This window comes from Pocillopora verrucosa, chromosome 12 (assembly GCF_036669915.1).
Source record: "Pocillopora verrucosa isolate sample1 chromosome 12, ASM3666991v2, whole genome shotgun sequence".
NCBI classification, from domain to species: domain Eukaryota; kingdom Metazoa; phylum Cnidaria; class Anthozoa; order Scleractinia; family Pocilloporidae; genus Pocillopora; species Pocillopora verrucosa.
In genome coordinates, this window is record NC_089323.1 from 8059750 (window position 1) to 8083446 (window position 23697).

A 23697-nucleotide genomic window follows, 5' to 3' on the forward strand; every position below is an offset into this window, starting at 1 on the left:
ATTTATTCTGGATTCCCGAAAGGAAACACGATCGTCAGCAAGCTATCTAAGATTTTAGGGCTCAGTTACCTTTTGTAATTGAGCGTGGCTTTAAGCAACGTTAGGGCTTTTCTTTGATACATTTCTTAAACCATGTATGAAAACTCTAAGAACGGGTACTGTTAATCTTATCGTGAATTAATTCATCAATAAATTAAACTTGCTTCATGTTGAATTTTTTCAAAATGAAACAACACGAAGGTTACCTGCTATATTATTCAGTGTTATTTGTTGTCATTGTCGTTTCAACCTTGATTAAAAAGTGTTCTGCGAATTGAAGACAGAGATAAAACAAACACGGCTTTCTACATATATTAATTTGATTCAGTCTTGAACGACTTTATTCGTTAAAAAATTAAATTAAACAAAAACAAAATAAAACCGGAACGAAGTCTGATTCCTAAGTCTAACCGTTTCGTTGGTGACTAGTTTGAGTGCATTTCATTCGTTCACGATTAAACGGAAACTCATTGTAAACAACTGTAAACAACTCCATCATCCAGTTTTTTCTCGGCATTTTTGCTGCGCGCGCCGTTCTGAAATGACGTTTCCGTCCTCTTGCTAAACCACTCTATTTTGCAATCCAGATCAAAAATTGATTCCAATTTGGAAGCTCTCCACAAAAATTATGAGATTTATTGGATTAACAACCTTTCTTATCACTGAATTTACTCCAGTAAACCAGAAATATATTTTTTTCGAAGCGGGGAAAGAATGCCTATTACTAAATTTAGTTTTTTCGCTGATAACCCTTTCAAAAATAAACACGCTTTGTTTGGGTGATGAGACCAAAAGTGGCGAGAAACAGAGACAAATGCAAGCAGCTCGTGTGAGAACAAAGTGCTAAGTTTGATCGGTCTAAGACAAGAAACTATAAACTGCAGGTGATAATCTCTCGGTGTAAGACATATCAATATGACTTTCTGTTTCGCTTTTCTTTCCACATCAAAAATCGCTGTCCTTGAATTCGATTTCTGTTGCGCCTGATTTGAGCAGGCGCCGAAAACATTTTTTAAATAAAAAAAGAGATTGAGAGATGAGACTGTAAGCCGTTATTTTCTTTATTTTCGCCGCTTACTCTTGAACAAGGAGTTGTATCTTGTTTCATATTCTGATCGAATGACTGAGGAAGCCGAGAGTAAAAAACTGAAATAACGCTTTCCTTGCAAGACAGAGATGAATGACAATCTGACGAGAGTGAAAAAAAGGTAAGTTTCATCGGTGAAACAAAGAATCGTTTAGAACTAAAACGTCGCTTTCTGACTTCCCCGTAATTTAAATAAAAAACATGGCATCTTCATGTTCTTTTTTTAAAGATTTCAGATTTAAAAATCTCATTTTTCCGTTCATTCATCGCTTATCTGCTTTAAAAAAAATTGTTTAACGTACAATTTCTCCCTACAGTATCAATATATTCTTCAGCCAACAGTTTTGGAGAATAAAGAAACTTATCAGCTGGACGGTGTCAAATTGACGCAACACTTTATTCTCTAAAAATATTTCCTGAGATATTTGTTACATTTGCAAAGGAGATTTAGTAAGATTATCGAAGTTAAGGGCCTAAAATTAAGTTCGTTATTTTATTTTGCAGACTATGATCAGTTTAAGTCAAGTTTTAAGCAACAAATCTTTGCCAAAATCTAAGGCTATTTCGAGGTTAAATCCTGTGGCTTTGAATGTCCAGTGCAAAACATTTCAGTTTTTCAAAGCGGGAAAGATTGTTTCTAAATTTATTTTTTATTACTAACCTTTTACATAAGAAGCTTGTATTGTTTGATATTCAAGTCGTATGACTGATGAAATCAAAAGCAAGAAACCTAAATAAGACTTCCCCTGCAAAACAAAGATAAATGCGAATAGCTATTGTAAGAAAGATGTGAAAGCTTCTGTAAAATAGAAGTAAAATGGGTGAATAAAACATTGATGAACCGAAGAGGGAAAACGGTCACCAAGTATAACTTCAAAGATGGAGCTCGATTTGTACAGAACACGCAAAAAGAGTGCCGTTTAGGAACCTGATAATCAATCGCTCATCATCCTCTCCATAAATTAAGCACACAGGTTTGAATTATCAAACAGACTAGATTTCCCGCCTCGAATTAATTTGAAATTTAGCAATACTATGCGATTTGTATATACTCTGCGGTTTAACTGACACTGAAAAAAATAGAAGTAAAATGGGTGAATAAAACATTGAAGAACCGAAGAGGGAAAACGGTCACCAAGTATAACTTCAAAGATGGAGCTCGATTTGTACAGAACACGCAAAAAAAAGGCCGTTTAGGAACCTGATAATCAATCCGCTCATCATCCTCTCCATAAATTAAGCACACAGGTTTGAATTATCAAACAGACTAGATTTCCCCGCCTCGAATTAGTTTGAAATTAAGTAATACTGTGCGATTTGTATATATAGAGGATATTATATGGAATGTAACAAATATCTCAGTAAATATTTTTAGAGAATGTAGTTTTGCGTCCTCTCATAAAATCTCCGTTTGAACCCTCTCCTCTGATGTTCTTTCCTTGACCTTTATAAGTAACTTAACGTTTTTTAGTGTCAGTTGTGACAGAGTTTATTATCTAGATACTAATGAAATACCAGGATTTTTCCTTTTACTAAAAAATCGTATCTTCATCGCGCGCAGTGAAGATACTGTTTTTATCTTTCACGTATGAATGTATCTCTCACAAGTTCACAAGCTTCACTCACTCGTCAGAGATACTTTCAGCACTCGAATATAAAATTCGTATCCCCAAGCGGCCATGTAATGTTCTGTTTATTTTATAGATACTGATGAAATTCATACATAAAAGAAAACTTTTTTTCAAAAGAACCAGCCGCTCGCCTGAGCGGGAAGCTCTCTTGTAATTGACTGATCATGTTAGTAACCATGGCGACATCAATATCCTCACACGTGAAAGATAAAAACAGTATCTTCACTGCGCGCGATGAAGATATGATTTTTTAGTAAAAGGAAAAATCCTGGTATTTCATCAGTATCTAGATAATAAACTCTGTCACAACTGACACTAAAAAACGTTAAGTTACTTATGAAGGTCAAGGAAACAACATCAGAGGAGAGGGTCCAAACGGAGATTTTATGAGAGGACGCAAAACTACATTCTCTAAAAATATTTACTGAGATATTTCTTACATTTGCAAAGGAGATTTAGTAAGATCATGGAAGTTAAGGTCCTAAAATTGAGTTCATCATATTATTTTTTAGACTTTGATCGGTTTAAGTTAAATTTTAAGCGACAAATCTTTGCCAAAATCTAAGATTTTTTGGAGGTTAAATCCTGTGGCTTTGAATGTCCAGTGCAAAACATTTCAGTTTTTTAAAGCGGGAAAGATTGTTTCTAAATTTATTTTTTATTACTAACCTTTTACACAAGAAGCTTGTATTGTTTGATATTCTAGTCGTATGACTGATGAAACCAAAAGCAAGAAACCGGAATCAATTCCCCTGCAAAACAAAGATAAATGCGAATAGCTATTGTAAGAAAGATGTGAAAGCTTCTGTAAAATAAAGTAATATGCGTGGGTGAATAAAAAATTGCTGAACCGAAGAGGGAAAACGGTTACCAAGTATAAAGATTTAACTCGATTTCTACAGAACAAAAAAAAGGCCGTTTAGGAACCTGAAAATTAATCGCTAATCATCCTCTCCATAAATTAAGCGCACAAGGTTAAATTATCAAACAGACTAGATTTCCCCGCCTTGAATTCATTTGAAATTTAGCAATGCTGTGTGATTTGTATCATACTCTGCGTTACAATTGACATTGAAAAAAGTTAAGTTACTTAGGACGGCCAAGGAAACAACATTAGAAGAGCCGGGCCCAACGGAGATTTCATGAGAAGAAGAATTTCTGCTCATTTGATGGACATATTCACGAAAAAAATTTCAATTTCGAATGGCCTTATTTCACCCATTGTTACATTGGGAACACAAGAAACGGTTACCATCTTTCTGAATCTTAAAACTTGTTTTGCCGAAGATAACTGACTCCCCGCGTAAAACGTAATGTGCACATTATGTTAGCATTTTTAAACTTCTCATGACGTTTAGGGCACAGATTGGGCATGTCCATTTGATTAAATTCACACAAGCGGTTTGATTGTTAACAACTGATGGAAAGATATGAATGATTCGAATTTGACTCAGCACGGCAGAAGTACCGATGTTAATGCGTCAGATATTCTTTATCCAAGGGATACAAAGGAAATTTTGAAAAAAGATGGAGTTTGTTAATTAAAAACGACGTCCTTCTATGGCAATTCATGTTATGTAAGAATATTAATCAATATAATAATGGTCGATGTAAGAGCAGCTCTGATTATAAAGGCGCTGAAATATGAATCGGAAAATTGATGAGAGCGCATTAACACATCAGCACATTAACAATTAAATATCGTACTTACCTCGACTCTAACTCTGAACGCTTTATTGCTGTGTATAGTAAAGCAGCCAAATTTAGTATTAGAATCAGCAGCATGTGTCTATTTTAAGGTTACAGGCGCGTGGTAAATCCCAGCCCACCCTTGAGGGGCCGAGATTGAGTATGCATTGTAAGACAAGAGTCGGGGAGAGGTTTGCGGGGAATCTGGCACTAATTATCAGTACCAAAGCCCGGACAGACCTCTCGCTGGCTCATGTTCCTGAAGACCTCATTCGCGGGCGAAGAAGCGCTTGTGACCAAATGCCAATAATGAGGTCTCGCATGCTAGCGTATCCTCCCTCGTAGCCTTTGTTCGCTCTCGTCACGCAACGGGAGGAGAGAGAGCGTGTTGCGTGACGAGACCAAACAGTGGCTCTGAAGGAGACAACAGTGAGTGTTGCACCAATGCAGCTGGACGCAGAGAAAGCTTCAGCGGACGCAAATGACATGAACAATATATTTTTTTATATATATATATTTATCAGATATATTCGCTTCAATTCTTGAAAATTAACTTGTATTTGCTCATGCATTACAATATCAATGCATCTATAATATCCGATAAACAGATAAGGAAAAGGACCAAGCTTTTCAGACGAAGTGTTCAATTGATAGAACGCCAAGTTCTCTCAACTGATTTAAGAGGCTATAGGGGAGAATTTCTGATTTGATCTTGAGGGTGAAAGAATAGAGTTTTGTTCTCGATGAATTTTTTGACTAACTTTGGTCTTACAAGCAACACAAAAAGTTGTGCTATTTTTAATTCGGAATGTATGCTTGTGTTTGCTGCTTGTTCCCTCCTTTTCAGAGAAAATCAAGTCAAAAAGCTTATTCATTGAGGTCCACTATAGCCTGCCACGAATCTCCCATAGTTCATCGGTAGAGCGTCCGAACACAGGCATACCTCACTATGTATGCGTGGTTAATAATTGTTGATATGAGACAAACAAAATCTATGAGGGTAATCTCGGTTTGAGTATCTCAGTTAAGTTAAATGGAATGTTAATCGTTGCATCTGTGATATTTTAAAGCCTTCATGGGCTGTTTGAAGCGTCTTTTTGGGAAATAACTTTTTTCTGGCGGCCGTTGTAGAAAAAAGTAATTTCGTAAAAAGACGCTGACAGGGTAAGGAATTATTTTGAAATAAAAGAGACGTTGGGAATGGTTTTCGTGCCTAGTGCTCGTAGAGCCCGAGGCACCATGTTATCGTGCACACGTGTGTGTCCGTAACTCGGGTTTTTCTCGTATTCTTTCGCCAACAACCCGAGTCCACTTTCGAGCAATGTTCGTTTGATTTTCGTATCCCGAGAAGACATGACGTAATAGCAACCAAAAACCCGATACCACTTTCGAGCAATGTTCGTTTGATTTTCGTATCCCGAGAAGACATGACGTAATAGCAACCAAAAACCCGATACCACTTTCGAGCAATGTTCGTTTGATTTTCGTATCCCGAGAAGACAACACGTAGATGGCAACTTTTTACTACGATCGCTCTATGTGCTCTCATTGTGCGTTTGTTCAACGTCGTAGGTAAGTTTTCTATGTTTAAGATTAATTTATCTTACCCTCCTTCTAGAGCCAGGCTAAACTTTCGGTGGATTTTCAAAGAATTTGATCTTAAAAGCAACATGAAGGGATTTTTCGAGAATTTTCTTGCTTTATTGGTAAAGAAACTGAAGAAAGTGTTAATGATTCTTCCCTCGATCAGTGAGGAGAATCATTAACACGAGCGAGTGGACGAGCGTTTCCTGCCGAATCCTGTCGTTACATGCCTTGTTTAGCGATCAGTAACTTCTACAGAAGATGGAATTTCCATGCAAAAGTAGCAAATCCTATGATAAACAGCCAAAAGGTGTACCACTACGCTCGTTGGCGAGTGTTATAAACTCCCTCGGGAGTGCCAAACCTCCCTTTGGGGAGCCATAACTAACCTCCCTCGGGAGTGCCAAATGTCCCCTCGGGGAGCCATGACTAAACTCCCTCAGGAGTGCCAAACAAAATCCCTTCGGGGAGTCATAAATTTATCAAAAGACATCAATGACCCAACTTCTTTGAAAGCACCAATCAAAGTTCAGCCTTGTTCTAATGAGTTAATCAAATAGATGTAAGCCATGTAATGAAAAACACAGACACTCTCGACTATGTGTAAAACGTGCTAAATGCAGGATGAGAGAAAGAGAGCCGTCTCAGATCAAGATGAAAACTATTATTAATTTGCTCAAAAAGAAAAAGTTGCGTGACAAATTCAAGAAAATGGTATTGAAATATGTACCTGTTTCATCTATTTTGTACAAAGTTGCAACATATTTCAATCATTGGAAAATGAAGTGTATTTGCAAAGAAAATAGTTTCTATAGTTCACATTTTTATGCATTTAAAGTTAAGGGAGAAAGATATTCTGTGGCTAAACACAAAGTGTCATTATCAGGTGATGTTGAATTAAATCCTGGTCCTATGTTTGGGAATACTTTTGAAACCATTTCCTTTACCAACCAAAATTTTGTATTGCAATATAGAAAGCTTAGACATGGATTACAGCCATTAGATGTAGGTGGTGAAGGTGATTGTTCATTAAAATTAATATCGCATCAGTTATATGGTGATTCAAACCATCATGCTGAAATTAGAGCAACAGCTGTGAGATTCTTATCTGATAATCCTGATCGGTTCATAGAAAGTGTAGTAGGCACTTCATGGAATCAATATCTGTGTAATATGTCACACCAAGGTACGTGGGCTGATAACATTGTTATACAAGCAATTTCTGACTCAATGCAATTAAAAATAAATATAGTAGAATCAAGTCAAACTTTCAGAGAAACAACAATAATAATTATTGAGCCAACACTTTGTAATGATGCTGAAAATATCAAGTCAGTATATATAGGCCATATAGGAGAAATGCATTATGTATCCACATTTCCAGTCTCACCTTTAGAAAATTCTACTGATATAGAACATGAAAAATCGGGCAAGCATATTAATTTATCGCCAAAAAGCAAAAGACAAAATAGAGCTGCATATATGAAAGAATATAGAAAAGCTACTGATTCTTCTGAGAAAAGAGCAAAGCTCAATGAAAACAAAAGAAAGCATAGAGCAGCTTTAAATACACCAGAAAAAAAAGCTAAACACAATGCTGATGTTAGAAGTCATCAAGCAACCTTGATTTCACCAGAAAGAAAAGCAAAATGTAATGCTTATGATAGACATCGTAGTTCTGAAAGATACAAACACATCTGTTGATGTTAGTGTGAAAAAGTTTCATGACATAGTTAAAGTATACATCTGTAGTTGTTGCGATCAGTTGTGGTATAAGCATAGTGTAGTAAATGCTTGTAAACTTAGAGAATCCCAACTTGATAGTGCAAAATATCTGCGTAACAAGATAAGTGTTGATGACAAAGAGTGGATTTGTAGAACTTGTAATAATCATTTGATGAAGAACAAATTCCCACCATGTGCTATAGCTAATGGCATGGGTTTTCCATTGAAACTAGAATTTTTTGACCTTAACGAATTAGAATGTAGATTATTAGCACCAAGGATTGCATTCCAAAAATTAATGCAAGCTCCACAAGGTAGACAGCTTAAGATACATGGCAATATTGTAAATGTACCTGCAGATGTTGCTCACACTGTAACCATGTTACCACGGCTGCATAGCCAGACTGCAACTATTAAAGTCAATTTAAAACATAAACTACAAATGAATATAAAAGTTCAGCATTATCTTTGAATGTAAGGCCAGACAAGGTTGTTCAAGCAGCCAAATGACTGATGTCAAATAGCACATTATATAAAGATGAGGGAATTGTATTCAATGAAGACTGGGCAAATACATATGTTACAGAAGTTGCTCAGCTAGAAAATGATGATAATGAAAGAGTGTAATGATAGCTTGTCTGAAAATTTAAATAATCAAAATGAAAGCGGAGATCAATAAATTCCAGCTGGTGTTACTGAGACTTTATTCACTGCTACAGACTTTTTAGAAGACAATGAATGACAAAATATACTAAATGTTGCTCCAGCTGAAGGTAATCGGCCACTAAGTGTTTTTAGAGACAAATACTGTGAAGAACTAGCATATCCTGGAATATTTTTGGGACAGCCACGACTGGATACTGAACAACAAAAAGTGAAGTAACTTAAAGTGATATATGTAAATCAGAACTGAGATGGTCAGATAGACGGGCTGCAATGTGTGTGGAGAATATATTCTTTAAGACAAAAAACTTCAAATGAAAATTCTTTTGGGAAAGTGCCATATTGCTCTTAGAAAATATAAGGGAAATAGCTGAAGCATTAACGCAGGACAGTTGAAACAACATAGAGCTTTAGATAGGCTTATTCATCAGTCATGATGAAGGCTACAAATTTCTAAATGCTTTGAGAGGTTCACCACTATATTTAAAAAAAGCCAAGAAAGACTTGTTTGTTTGTAATGATAAGACAGTTGAGTCCAGCTACATTGTTTTGCAGTTTCTCATCTGCTGAAACCCAATGGGTGCATTTACTTAGAATACTTGCCCAGCTTGTTGACAATATGACTTATACTGATGAGCAAATAGAGAATTTTAACTGGGAAGACAGATGCTGTTTGATACAGAGTGACCCAGTTACTTGTGCCAGACATTTTGATTATCAAGTCAACCAGTTTTTAACTCACTTTCTATTAAGCTCTTCAGAGCCTTTGGGTAAAATATCAGACTGGTTTTATTGAGTAGAATACCAACAGAGAGGATCACCTCATATTCACATGCTGATATGGATAAAAGATGCACCACAATTTCAAATAGATAATGACAAAGAAGTGACAACATTTATTGATAAAATCATTACATGCATTAAACCTATAGACAACCCAGAACTGTTAAAAAACTTGTCAATAGACAAGTACATAGGCATTCGCATACATGTCGTAAAAATACAAGCAATCCTTGTAGATTCAACTATCCACAGCCTCCAATGAAACAAACAATGATATTGTATCCATTTGATGAAAAGACACCCAGTAGTGACATAAAGACATACAAAGAAAACTGGAAATCAATAAAAAGTTATCTGGATGATTACAAAATTGTGAAGATATGACATTTGAGGACTTATTACTTAAGCTGAATATAGCTGAAGAAAACTATTTGCTTGCTATCCGTTCATCTTTGAATGCTGCTACCATATTTTTGCAACAAAACCCAAATGAAATACACATAAACAACTATAATGCAGATTGTCTAACAGCATGGAGAGCAAATATGGATATACAGTATGTATTAGATGTATATGCATGTGCTGTATACATAGCAAATTACATATCAAAATCACAAAAAGGTATGAGTGAACTTTTGAGACAGGCTTGTACTGAAGTTAGAGAGGGCAATTGCAATATAAAACAGCAAGTAAGAGATATTGGCAGTAAATTTCTTAATAATGTAGAAGTAAGTGCACAAGAAGCAGTTTATACCACATTGCAGTTACCCATGAGAAAAGTATTGAGACAAATCATTTTTATAAACACTTCACCCCCTGATGAAAGGGTAGAGTTTTTGAAGCCTATAGAAGACATTAAAGAAATGGATGATGACTCTGAAGAAATATGTACCACTGGGTTACTTAAGAGATATTGTAAGCACCCTCCAAAATTAAAAAATTTAACACTAGCAGATTGGGCTGCATGGTATGATAACTGTAGTTCAAAGCCATATATTAAGGAAACACATGAGATTGACATTGATGGTCTTCCATTGGAAAAATATATTGATGATGAACAAAATGATGATGATGATGAGTTTGTCGAGACAACAAACAGTAAAACAAGGAGACATTCTAAAGCTAGGGTTTTAAGAAGTGTGTGGTTTAACAAACAAAAAGAACCAGAAAAATATTATTGTGAACTTTTAATGCTGTTTACTCCATGTATTTGTCTGCTTCAAGTGCCTCATTAATTGTTACCATAGATGAGGAAACATGAATTATAGCAGAATTTTGCAGTAGTTGGCATGATTTTAGATTTTTTTGTGATTTTGAATTCTTTATTAGTTGTAGAAAAGCTAGTTGTTGAGATCCTCTTTGTCTCAGTAATTTTGACAGGAGATTTTTTCTGGAACGGTTCAAGCAGGTTCTTTCTTTGTTACAGTTTGTAACATATTCCCCTGACTTTGTTGGTATCACTTGTTTGCAAGAAGAAGTCAAAGTATGGGGTTTGCTTCTTTTTAGTGTTTTTGATTGGGCTCAAGGAGTGTAGATATCCCTGTATTTCAAAATCTAAAAAAAGAATACGAAAAAAACCTAAGTTATGGACACACATGTAAGCACAATAACATGGTGCTTTGGGCTCTACGAGCACTAGGCACAAAAATTAATTTGTATTTTATATAAAGTTATTGATAAGTTTTATGATGAAAAGAATGGCATAAAATACCTTGAGAATCACTGCTGTTGGTTTGTTTCATTGAAGATGATCTGTTAAAAAAAGAATGCAGTGGTTAATTAATAATTAAAAAAAGAAAGTAATTTAAATAATAATTCTGACATATTAAAATCGACAAAGAAAACTCATCAAAATAACACTTACAAAGATGCTGAAGGATTTTCCATTGTCCAAAAGTATGTAACCATAAAAATTGTGCAGATGTCTTGAAAAGAACAACGATGCAAATTTTAATCAAAAGCTACAGTATTATCATGACTAGAAAGTGTTAATCATTTATTTTAAGCCTATGATAAATTCAAAAACAGTTTAGTATTGCACAAATTCCTCTGTGATCTCAAAAGTTTCTAAAATTTGAAATGTAATTTGCGATTCAGGTAGGTTGGTGCATATATGATCAATGCAAGTATTGTTATCTGTGGTGGTACACTTAACTAATTGTCTGTAACCATGATTATTGATAAAGAAATTGTAGAGTGGCAAACAATTAATAACATTGAACCAGTTAATATTGAGATCACCAATTAAAAGATTGACTTCTGTTTGAAGTGAATCTAAAATACTCTGAAGTGCAGTGCATAACTGTTGTATTGATTGAAATATGTGAAATTATTGAAATATGTGCTATAACAATAAATCTTAGAACTGTTATTTCTATGCCATTTGTGTTAGCACAATATGGATATCTTGAATAGTAGTCAAGACAAGTATAAACTACAGTTCCTCCATATGGTGGTATATTGGAAGGATTTCTTGCTGGTGCATCATTCCTGAACATGCTCTATATGTTATCATGTGTTAAATTATACAAACTATCATCATCCAAGTTGTAGAACCTGCTTTCAGCAAAAATGCTTACATCAGTACTGGAGTAGTTGAGATCTGCACATACATCTTTGATGTGCTTATGCAAAGACCTTGCATCAAGATAACATATTTTCAAACTAATTTCTGGTACATTATATAATGGGTTTACTGCAAATGTCAATTGTCCTTCAGTTCTCAATCGATGCATTTCTGTCCGCACACTATTTTATTCTCACACAGGTCAGTCACATAGAGACCATCAATAGTCGTTACTCTACTTAATCCTATATAATGTATGTGAGGAATTGCCCTTCTTGTCTCAAAATTTACTACAATCTTTGTTTCAGTATCACCTCAATGGAAATTGTTTTTGCACAACATGCACTGACTTGGATCTGCTAACAGCAAACTGTGTACTGGTAGGCTTAATTGGTGTCCGTGTTGGTTCAATGCCATTAATATACAACTGTCTGTTCTCATTCCTTGTCTTTACTCCTACATCTGCATGATCAAACTGTACCCATATGATCCCTGAAGGCTTATTAGTATTATGTATTTGCATCAGTTTAATAACATTTCCTGCACCATTAGTCATGCCATCATCTGTCCTTGTATTCAGAGATATCTCAGTTCCTTCTCCAACTGCTAAGTGTAATATTGAGTGTAATTGTTTAGTTTTCCTAGGATCGCTCGGTATCTGTTTCAATAATTTGTCTCTAAGCTCCTGTGATTTAGCTCCAACTACACTATCATGAGCTTTGATAGAATATTTCATACCTGTAAGAACATTGTGAGCTTTGCAGTTAAAATCATTCACTTTTGAATTTTGGATAAACAAATGTGGTGCATCTTTTGGATAGTTTGGATTACTTAATGCAATGCAGCGATTCCTTAATTTTGCAATGTCTTCATTTGTATGATTACCTTCTCATAATCTGTTTAATAGCTCAGCAAATTCTTTGCTTTCCCTTTGCCTCATTATTTGTTTCAGTTCAAACATTTTGAAAAGCTCTTGCCGCACATTAGGAGCAAGAATTCCATATTCATCATTGTTCATGTTCTTGAATATATAACCATCCATCACTGGTTGTAACTGGAATAAATCTCCAATAGCAACTATACTGACTGCACCAAAAGGTAGTGAACTACCTTTGATATCTTTGAGTTTTCTGTTTATTTGAACAGTGAACATGGTATTTCCCACCATAGATATCTCATCAATAAATATCAGTTTAATTCCACCTAGTTGACATTGTATTGTGTTAAGCCTACTTGAGTCAAGGCTTTTGTAGTTTCTTAATGACTGACTTGCTGGTATTGCAAGAGCACTATGTATGGTATTTCCCTTAATGTTATATGCTGCTTTTCCAGAGGTGCTAGCATCAATACTTTTGTTTGTGAAAAATCAATGCCAGGTCTAGTATTGTAATACTTCAATGCAGCCTGATATAAGGCTTCAGTGACATTTGATTTACCAACACCTGCACCACCACTAAGAAAACAGTAAAATGGTTCTTCAGAGGTCTTAATCTGATGCAATACATGATAGAAAAATTCTTTTTCTTCTTTATTCAAAGTTTGTACCATATGCCTGTATTCATCATCTGGTAATTCATTCATTGTCAGTGGTTCACTATTGTCTACAGATGGTATTCCTAAATCATCTGATAGATTATAATTGCCACTAAAATCAGGATGTAAATCCTGGTCCCCTTCTGCCTGATGTTGTCGTTCTATATTTTGTGTGCAGGGAGCTATATCATCATATCTGTGTTCTATTCGATTTATTTGTTGCTGGATTTCATTGAAATCTTCATTACAAACAGCATATTGTTTCATTTGTTCTTTAATAACATAGGAGAGAACCATACATCTATCTTCATATGATGCAAAGTTTCCTAGTAAATCCTCAGGCCTACACATGTTTTAATAATGCACTACAAAGTTTTCTTGCATCTATTGAGAAGAGCACTAGTTTGGACGATATCACAAAAGACCGATTAGAAGATTTGTTCCTAAATGCTGGCACAGTACAGATGGTTGTAGATAATTCTATGCATGTCGTAGATCAGTTTCTTCCAAAAGCCATATAGAATAACTTTCCCATTACAAACTCTTTTACAGCTATTCTTGAGATGAAAGATTTGTTTAGACATCAACCTCATTTACCAAAGGAATTGAATGACACTCTTGCTGAAGGCCATTGTGTTGACTTTAGTTTTGAAAATTACCAAATCATGCGTTGTATGCAACAATACTTATATGATGAAAATGATAAAACCTGCAAACGTACTCGACTTTGTAGACTATACAACAGTATACAACATCAAACTTGCGTTTGCACACCATTTCAGGTGCCAAATTATATACGACTCAACAAGCCTGATGCTGTCTGTTCAAATTTCTACTCGACAACTATAAGACTCTTCTTACAAGTCTAATATTTTATAGCATAATTACTATTAATAAAAAGTACCATTACATGTTTTTATTACTTAGTTCTTGTTCAATTATGAATTGTTACAGTTGATACTTATTTCATAATAAAGTTTCATGTTGTTGATAACAAAATTTATTATAAAAGTTTATAGCATAATTACTATTAATAGAAAGTACTATTACATGTTTTTATTACTTAGTTCTTGTTTAATTATGAATTGTTACAGTTGATACTTAATTCACAATAAAGTTTCTTGTTGTTGTTGTATCATGTAGTCATTGCGGATGATACTATTTTTCATATCACTGGGCACAAGTAGTCGTAGACTGCCTATTTTTTTTTGCCTGAAAAACATCTGGGTTCCATGTCAGATATCGCTTCAAAGGAATACCGTGGCGGGCCACGGGCGGATCACCTTTCGAATGTGTTGATATATTTAAATATACCCAAGAAATACGGAGAAATGTATGGAAATTACGGATGGAACGCTGAATGATAAAAGTTTTAACGAACCTGCGTCTGAAATTCTCATCAAAGAAAATGTCCCCTGCAACTTCGACATACCAATTCCGCTGCCTTCCCTATTTAAATAACTTTGCGGTAAAATTTCCGCACAACCCCATACTACATTATGCATTCAGTTCTTGGATAGTGAAAACAATGACAAAAACAATACATTACCATTGGGAAAACAGATTTATTTTACAATAGTATGGGGCTATGCGGAAATTTTACTAAGTTTGCATCCATATGGAGAGAGAATGTTACTCATATGCCTGCCGGTGTGAAGGAGACAAAGATAGTTACTTGACGACTTCACTTTTCATCGTACAATTCTTTAAAACCCTTTTAATTCTTTAAAAACCTCGCGCCGGTTCATCGCTCGAATAACATTTCGAGGTGTTCGTATTCTTAAGATCATTTCTTGTCTTACCTTTAGGAATGTTCAATACAGTCGTGGTGTTTAGGGAAAATAAGTTAACTTACGGATTATGTCTTGCCTGGAAGTTTTAAAATGATAGCGAACAGCGTGAGCAAGTTTCTATTATTCTCTCCTCAGTTAGCTATCGCATGGTTTAAATTATTCATTTACAAAAATCGCGCTTTGTCGAAGATTTGTTGTTTTACTCTAAGAACGAAGTGATAGCTTTTCCCAAGATTGAAATATAATGAGATTGATTTTAGATATATGAAAATTCACAATTTGCACTGCGGTGGAAAGATGAAACTAGGAGATCCTCGCAGCTAAGAACACTACTGAAACGAGTAGTTGTAAATAGGACCTGAAAAAAATTTCAGGCCCGTACGGGATTTGAACCCATGACCTCTGCGATACCGGTGTAGCGCTCTACCAATTGAGCTAACAAGCCAACTGGGAGCTGGTCAATGAATTGGGTCCAAATAAACATCCAAGTGAATAAAGATTTTAGATATATGACCAGCTCCCAGTTGGCTTGTTAGCTCAATTGGTAGAGCGCTGCACCGGTATCGCAGAGGTCATGGGTTCAAATCCCGTACGGGCCTGAAATTTTTTTCAGGTCCTATTTACAACTACTCGTTTCAGTAGTGTTCTTAGCTGCGAGGATCTCCTAGTTTCATAATGAGATTGAGTTAGCGATGTTCATGTTTACATTAAGTCTGACCACAGGTGGCCCAAGCTCCAGCTGTGAGATGATCATCTTGCGCAATAACAGTCATGGCGGAATTATAAGAGTTTGTATGGGAATATTTACGACCGCTCTAAGGAATAAAAAAATACGTCAAATTCTCAAAAAAAATACCTCACTTTACTTCCACAGTGTATCATTTGTTATCTGACCGCTTACTTTGATGAAAAGAGCCCATTTTAGCGTGTTGTTTATTTCGAGGTTTTCAACGTACATAAAATTATGAACGTTGAAAACATCGAAATGGACAACTCGCTAAAATGCGTCCTTTTCATCAAAGTAAGCGGTCAGATAAAAAGAGACACAACTCTTATAATTCCGCCATGACTGTTATTGCGCAAGATGATCATCTCACAGCTGGAGCTTGGGCTGACGCGGTAATTTGATTTTGAAAATATTGTCATGTGAGAACTCGTCAAACCACAGGCGACCCAAGCTCATGTCTCGAGAAAAAGCCAATGATTAATTCATGAACGTGAGCTTGGGCTACCTGTGGTCAAACATCTTAGAATTAAATTCATGACGAGCTTTGCTCACCAAAAGAATTTATGCAAATGAGGCTGAAGCGGATCTGAGATCCGCCTGGCAATTATTGACTGTAAGAGAAGAACTGACTTCGCGCCCACAGAACGACGAATTTTTTTACCAAAACCATGTGTTTCCGATTTTTAAACGCTAACAAAAATGTAGTAATGGTATGTCCACTCCGGAAAATAATACCGTAAACAACAGCAAGCCCTAACCGCGATGAGAACACTCATGGATGACACAGCGCAACAGAACTCATTTTGTTTGTTTGGGTTTTTTCCGATAATATTGGCCTGTAAAGAAATATATAATGGAGTTTTTTTGTACCCTCCGCCGGCACCATATAATTAGCTAAATGCTAAGGAAGTAATATACTTTAAAGAGATCATTAAAGGAGTAAAATCTTTAAAAAAAATTTTTCCTGCTGGGGTTTCCTGGCGCGCCACTGCGAACACAGCGAACCTCATGTATAAGGCTGCGAGAAAATAAACAAAGACAAGTAGAAAAAGTTTTTTACTCACAAATCTCTTTTACAATCTATGACCGATTTTACATCTCGTGTCTGAAGCAAGAGTTGGAAATGTAAATGCAATTTAATACGTTACGAGAAGAGGTATTTTACTCGTTGATAATTTTATTCCTAAATTCGTTATTTATTTTTAATTGAAAAATCACGGGATTTGAGAACAGACACCACCAAGGCAAACACAACATCGACGTAAAAATTACCAGTCAACAGAACGTGCACTTATGATGTGTAATTAGGTTAAGGTTGGTTGGTCATCTAAACAGGAAAACTATCTTTTTCTATTAAAACAAACATTGCTTTTTCATCACGGCTTTTCGCGGTTAACGTTCAATTAAATCTGCAAAGGAAAAAAAATCAAGGCAAGTAAATTTAATTATGTCGCAATTCAAAATTAGTTTGTCATAAGATGAAAGCGCACAGTCTAAAATGAAACAACTCCCAAAGAGAGACAGAACCAAATAAAAAAAAGGAAAGATTTTGCATTCAGATAGCAAAAGTCCAAATAGGACTGACTACCCAAGAGAGACAGAACCAGGTGAAAAAAAAGGGAAAGGTTCTGCCTTCAGATAACAACAGCCCACATAGGGCTGACTACCCAAGAGGGACAGAGCCAGGTGAAAAAAAAAAGGAAAGGTTCTGCCTTCAGATAACAACAGCCCAAACAGGACTGACTACCCAAGAGAGACAGAACCAGGTGAAAAAAGAGAAAGGTTCTGCCTTCAGATAACAACAGCCCAAATAGGACTGACTACCCAAGAGAGACAGAACCAGGTGAAAAAAGAGAAAGGTTCTGCCTTCAGATAACAACAGCCCAAATAGGACTGACTACCCAAGAGAGACAGAACCAGGTGGAAAAAAGGGAAAGGTTCTGCCTTCAGATAGCAACGGCCCAAACAGGACTGACTACCCAAGAGAGACAGAACCAGGTGAAAAAAGAGAAAGGTTCTGCCTTCAGATAACAACAGCCCAAATAGGACTGACTACCCAAGAGAGACAGAACCAGGTGAAAAAAAGGGAAAGGTTCTGCCTTCAGATAACAACAGCTCACATACGAATGACAAAACCGGGAAAAAAATTAAAAAATGAAGGTTCTTCCCTCACGGAGATAAGTCTGATTACACGAGAGAGTGGGTAAGAAATAACAAAAGAACGAGATTATCTTCAGGATTCTGCTTTCGAAAGTGCGAAATAGTACAGTACGATTAGTGAGAAAACACACTAACCTGCCAAGAGCGCGTCATCTTATAGGGAAGGAATATTTGAGCTGTGATGTCAGGGTTCATTCCATAATTAGTTCATCTTGCTCATGTTAGGTTTCAACAGTTTGATAATACACCATGTGATTTTAAGCATCTGTCACCTAACTATCACAGAAATAATTCCTTCTCTTGCTTCGAAAGCACAGAAGTAAAGGTAAACCTTGCTTTGCTGATTAAATGGTTTGGGCATCATCATTTTCCGCTCAAAGGTTATTAAGCAGCGAGATTTATCGCGCGTCATCATATAGCTCTAGACAGAAATTATCAGGCATACAACCTTATCTAAAAGCCAAATTGGACAGGCCAGCGAGTAGAATTTCTTCTTCGCGAAGTTTTACACAGTTAAGACCTTACCTTAAGGAAAGAACGATGGCCCCTTTTCGCAGATACCGCCGAATATACTCGTACCTTCGCACAGAATTTTCGCGGGACAAGTTCCCGCGCTTACCTGATGATTGGGACTTACTAGAATGATACTTTATACTGAAAGAGCTCCTCAGTATGGACGCCAGAAAAGTATTCTCAAAATATCTACCCAATCGTTTCAAGTGTTAAATGATACTCTTGTATCTCCAGAATATACTGCAGTCGAAATCTCTCTTGAAAACAAGGTCCTTACCGAGCGGCTCACCGGCTTCCATGTTGACTTAGGGTCAAAGGTCTGATCAGAGTGAAATATAAGTTGACTAACACAATTTAATTTTGGTATTGTCGTGACAGAACAGATAATCGCTCTTCGCGTCGCAAACCAATAAATCTGTAGATCACGAACAAAACATGCTGGGTACAATAACTGTTACTTGATAGTCATGTCACGCACTACAACCAGGCTATCCTCAAATGCCATGACACACTACGGCTTAGCTAAGCCGTTCTTGTCGCTAAATCATTCTACAATTATGAAAATTGCCATTCACGCCATGAATGCGGTGTTATCTCCAAAGAGAAAATTGTGCAAAAGAGTCCTAAATTTACGTAGCACTCCTAACGCGCAAGCCGCGCGGATCCTCGCGCCTGTTTACATTTTAATCGTTAACTTCAATTAATTTCACGCTCGAAGCCAAACACCTCGCTTTCACTTGCTAATTGAGCCCTCTCGCTTTACTTTGACAAGCCTATGTATCATTTTACGCATCCCTGCTGAGAATTCTTTTCTTGAGCAAAGCTCGTCATGCGAGCGCGAAATGTGTGGTGCAAACAAACTCACGGTTAACATGGTAATAATCCTACCACTGAAGGAGTGAATTTCATTGTTTGGTCATTGTACTTTTTAGCGCTGTGTTATCGTGCTGTCTACTCGATTCGTTCGAACTTCTAGAAATGGTTTGTCTCACAAAAAATGGAGCCACTTTCTCTTCGCTCGACATCTCGAGGCGTACCTAATGCTCGGGTCGTGATAAACATGCTTGCGACACGATAAATATTTCCTAGTGCTGGAATCTGAAGAATCAATCTCTGAAATTGATAGTCATCACATTTTGCAAGAGGCTTCCGAGCTGTGATCGTGTAATTAAACGAGCTCCTGGCAATATGAACTCACAAGCACGCTGGTAAGCACATGATTAGCGTAAATAATTGTTGTTCACACTTGTCGAATTCGAGTTTTCGAGAGTCAGTTTCTGTAACCTTACTGGATGTTTTCTGTTGAATTCATTGCGGTACAATCTCGGAATTTCATAAGTGATTATGAACGATAAATTCTTATCGGCACTATAATTTTGGGGAGTTTTGTTAACACATTATCAGTTTACAATTCGTGAACCATTTCTGTAACCTGCTTTGATATTTTCTCTTGAATTAATTGTGTCACACTCTCGGAATTTTAATCAGTAATCAAGAACGATAAATCCGTATAAGTAGAACAAGTGACGCACATTTTATACTTTCCATACGATTTTAGGAAATTATACTTAATTGACTCTCGATAAATTTGCCTGGCATAACGCATTGATTATTTTTATTATTTTGTGGCCCCAAAAGCCCGCCTTATGAATCTGGAGGTACTGAACTTGATATGTTTGATACATAGGGCATCCTTCAAGCAGGAAGGTTAGAATAAAATTTATTTTACGACCGTGTATTGCACCCGGTTTACATTGAAGTTATGGTGGTGATTGACCCTTTTTTACCAGGATGTATAGGATCTGATGATTATAATGTATATCTTTTATCTTTCAAACTTTCAACTTTGCATTAATTGTAACTGTTTATCATATCTATTTCTCAAAAGTTGAAGCAAGTGGGTCAATAACCTCACTTCCTTTATTTGTTTGGAACCGCTTCGCGTCGTGGTTTCCTACGCTTATCTCGTGTTCTCCCAACCTCCCGCGTGTTTACATCAGGCTATGTAAACACGGAAACCATTTTACATTTCTTTTATAAAATAACTAATGAAAGAGGAACGAAAACCGTGTTTACATACGTTCATGTAAAATGGTTTTATGGCCAATCAGAGCGCGCGTACTATTTTAGTTATTTTATAAAATGTTATGTAGATAATTGCTTAAATTTACCTATTGTAGCTGTATTCAGAAGCATAGACATGTAATATGCTTTTGCTTTATTTTATTGTAAGAGGTTTCTTTTAATGTAACATACATCCATTCCTTTAATTTCCTCCTTAACCTGCCTGCAAATAATTAAATTTTATGTTTTAATTGAAGTGACTGAAAAGATAAAACAGAAGTTTTGCAGAGCTCTCTTTCCAGAATGAATTCAGGTGAGAACATCAGTAAACTAGTTGATGTCATGTGCTTCTCCTGAATCTTTAATTTTATTGCCCTGGGTTTTTTTTTTTCACAAAGCCTCTTTTATATCTCTGTGTGCTAGCTAATGATTAAATCTCAGTGAATAGATATGCTACATCCTAGTAGCCATCTCAATTAACCCTTTAACTCCCAGATCGAATTTGTAATTCTCCTTATTATCAACCCTACAATTCTTACAATGTTAGTTCAACCAATAATCCCCTAATTACTATTTTTATTTATTCTCATCACTTGTCTGCTTGATATTGTATTGATATTGTTAGGAGAAATTCTGTCTTGGTCATACATAGGAGTTAAAGGGTTAAAGGAAGCAGGTTATTAAAAAAATTATAACTTTTCATTTAGGTAATTATTTGAATATATGAGTAACATTTGATGTTTTCACATGTAACAGGATGATCAAGCTGAAGATAGCCTCAAAAAAAGGGTAAACTCCACTGTAACTGAGTTAGGTGACTGATTTGGAAACTTGAGCACTTGGTAAATACACCTGGGGTAATTGAAATGTCAGTCCCCATGCAGGAACCATCCACATAACCTGTATAGTCATATACTATGAGATAATTAACTTTAGAAAACTGCATTTGTGTCAGTAGAAGTATTTTAAGTACAGTACCCCCTTGAAACAAAAATGAACGATGTCATGTAAGCATGAACATTTGGGAGAAGTTATGGTGGTGATTGACCCTTTTTTACCAGGATGTATAGGATCTGATGATTGTAATGTATATCTTTTATCTTTCAAACTTTCAACTTTGCATTAATTGTAACTGCTTACCATATCTAAAGTTGAAGCAAGTGGGTCAATAACCTCACTTCCTTTATTTGTTTGGAATTGTGTGATTATATGATTTTGCTGTCCAAGTTAAAACATTGTAATATTATTATTCAGACTACATTCAATACTCATGCTCAAGCTTTCATTAATGCATGGTGTTTCTTACCAATTTTCATACCAAAACTAATCACTGATATCTAGAAATGGTCACAAGATATGTGAGTTTTAAAGGCTGGGAATCTGGAAAAGCAAAAGTAAATTTACACGAGATTTTGTTATTATAATTTTATATTCCACCCTCTTTACTATCGCCAAATACCTCTCCCAAGAGATTATTACTAGATGATAAAATGAAACACTCCAAGCAGTGTACAGCACCACCATAGCAACGAGAACTCTCGTACAGATGATGTTTTCTGATGCATTACCTCGAAGAATCAGTGTATCTAAACTGATTGTCAGTGGCATACAAACTGCGCCTACCAAAAGACCTGCTGCAGCCAAACTTTCGATCAAAATGTTAGAGTTTGTTTGTAATTGTCTAACTTTTTTTATCGTTCCAATCACTGCGATGTTTAAAAGAACGGTGAATGGACAAGTGACAGTTGCGACGACGATTGCGAGCTGAAGGGAAGTTTTTTGCGTCGAGTCCCAGATGAATTTCATCTGGGGTGAGCTGGAGCAAAAGATCTCCAGTCTGGGAGAATTACCAAGCTGCTCTTTAGGGTAACTCAGATTCATTTTGATGAGCACGAAAGGCTGAGGGCCATATAATCATAACCGTTTTGTAAACGATCGATGGCTGTTTGCAATAGGTCGCGCAAAGGGTTTCCTCTCTTAAGGTGACTTATTATCATGACAAAAATCTCTTACACGTAAGTAAATTTTTCATTGAAAATGCTGCTTGTTAGGAATATTTGCATTTATCTTTGCGGCTTATTCTGAAACATATTGAGAGACCAAAAGGGAAAATAAGGTTCTGTGTACACCTGATTTGATGTGGAAATATTTCGGTCATTTTCAAACCTTTCTTAGTGCAGATTTTTTTAAAGCAAATCTCCAAAATTCATAAAAGAAGAAGTGGCCACCGAGACGTTGATATGTAAATTTCTTCAAGACTAATCTTCCGTAAATATTCAAGTAACAAATAATTCTGTCGGCAGCTTATAATTTGAACGGCAGCTGATCACTAAAAATGTCAAGGATAGTGAATTACTTTCATTTAAATGTAATTTCCAAAAAGCATAAAACTCATCCATATGGAAGACTAGAAATAAGAGAAAACTGGGTTGGATCTTAACCTCCATGGCAACGGATCAACTTTACACCTTCAAAGCCTCCTCTGATTGCTTTGAGAGTTGCTCACTGGGCGCTAACAAAAGAAGCATGTGTTTTAAACTGCTGAGTCTCACTTAAAAAGAGGAGATGGAGATGTATTCAGTCAAACCCAGTCGCTGTCAAAATAATGACAAAACAAAGAAGAACACATGGTAATATACTGATACAATACTGAGATCACCAGAAATCAGGATAAAAAAGGGCAAAAATTTTTGCAAAAGCATCAAATTCTGTAAACACATACTTTAAATACAATCGATGCAAGTTGGCATATTCGTTCGAAGAAAGTTAAATGGTGTGGCTGTTTTTTATTTATTAACGAGAGAAATGGCTTCGCCAAAACCTCTTCTCCTGACATACATACATATATCTTATTAGTCGTTTTGGTGTGTAGTATCGCTAAGTATTTTTACGAGTTGTGCAGTAAAATTACTCAGATATACTACACACCAAAACGTCTGATAAGTTATAACTATCCGACTGCTTTTTTTTTCTGCTGTCTTTCTGCTCATTTCTCATAAGGCGGGAAAAGAAAAGCGGTAGAGAAGCGTAGCGCACTCAGCCTACTGCTTAAACAGGTTTTTTTACAGTACAAAATATCGAACTGTCAAAATAACCACACAATATCGCAGGACATGTGTACTCTATTCGCGCGTTCTTTG

At 36.0% G+C, this 23697-nt stretch overlaps 1 long non-coding RNA gene and 2 pseudogenes across 1 annotated transcript; 2 read left to right on the forward strand and 1 right to left on the reverse strand.

Annotated features, from left to right (window-relative positions):
* Window positions 1-5945: 5945 nt before the first annotated feature.
* LOC136277303 (uncharacterized) lies at window positions 5946-22753 on the forward strand. Its single transcript, XR_010715851.1, has 3 exons — window positions 5946-6018; window positions 20815-20870; window positions 21314-22753. It is a non-coding gene; the product is annotated as an uncharacterized lncRNA (long non-coding RNA).
* Window positions 7967-9475, forward strand: LOC136277541 (uncharacterized; annotated as a pseudogene).
* On the reverse strand, window positions 10622-13651 carry LOC131769916 (ATP-dependent DNA helicase PIF1-like; annotated as a pseudogene).
* Window positions 22754-23697: the final 944 nt, after the last annotated feature.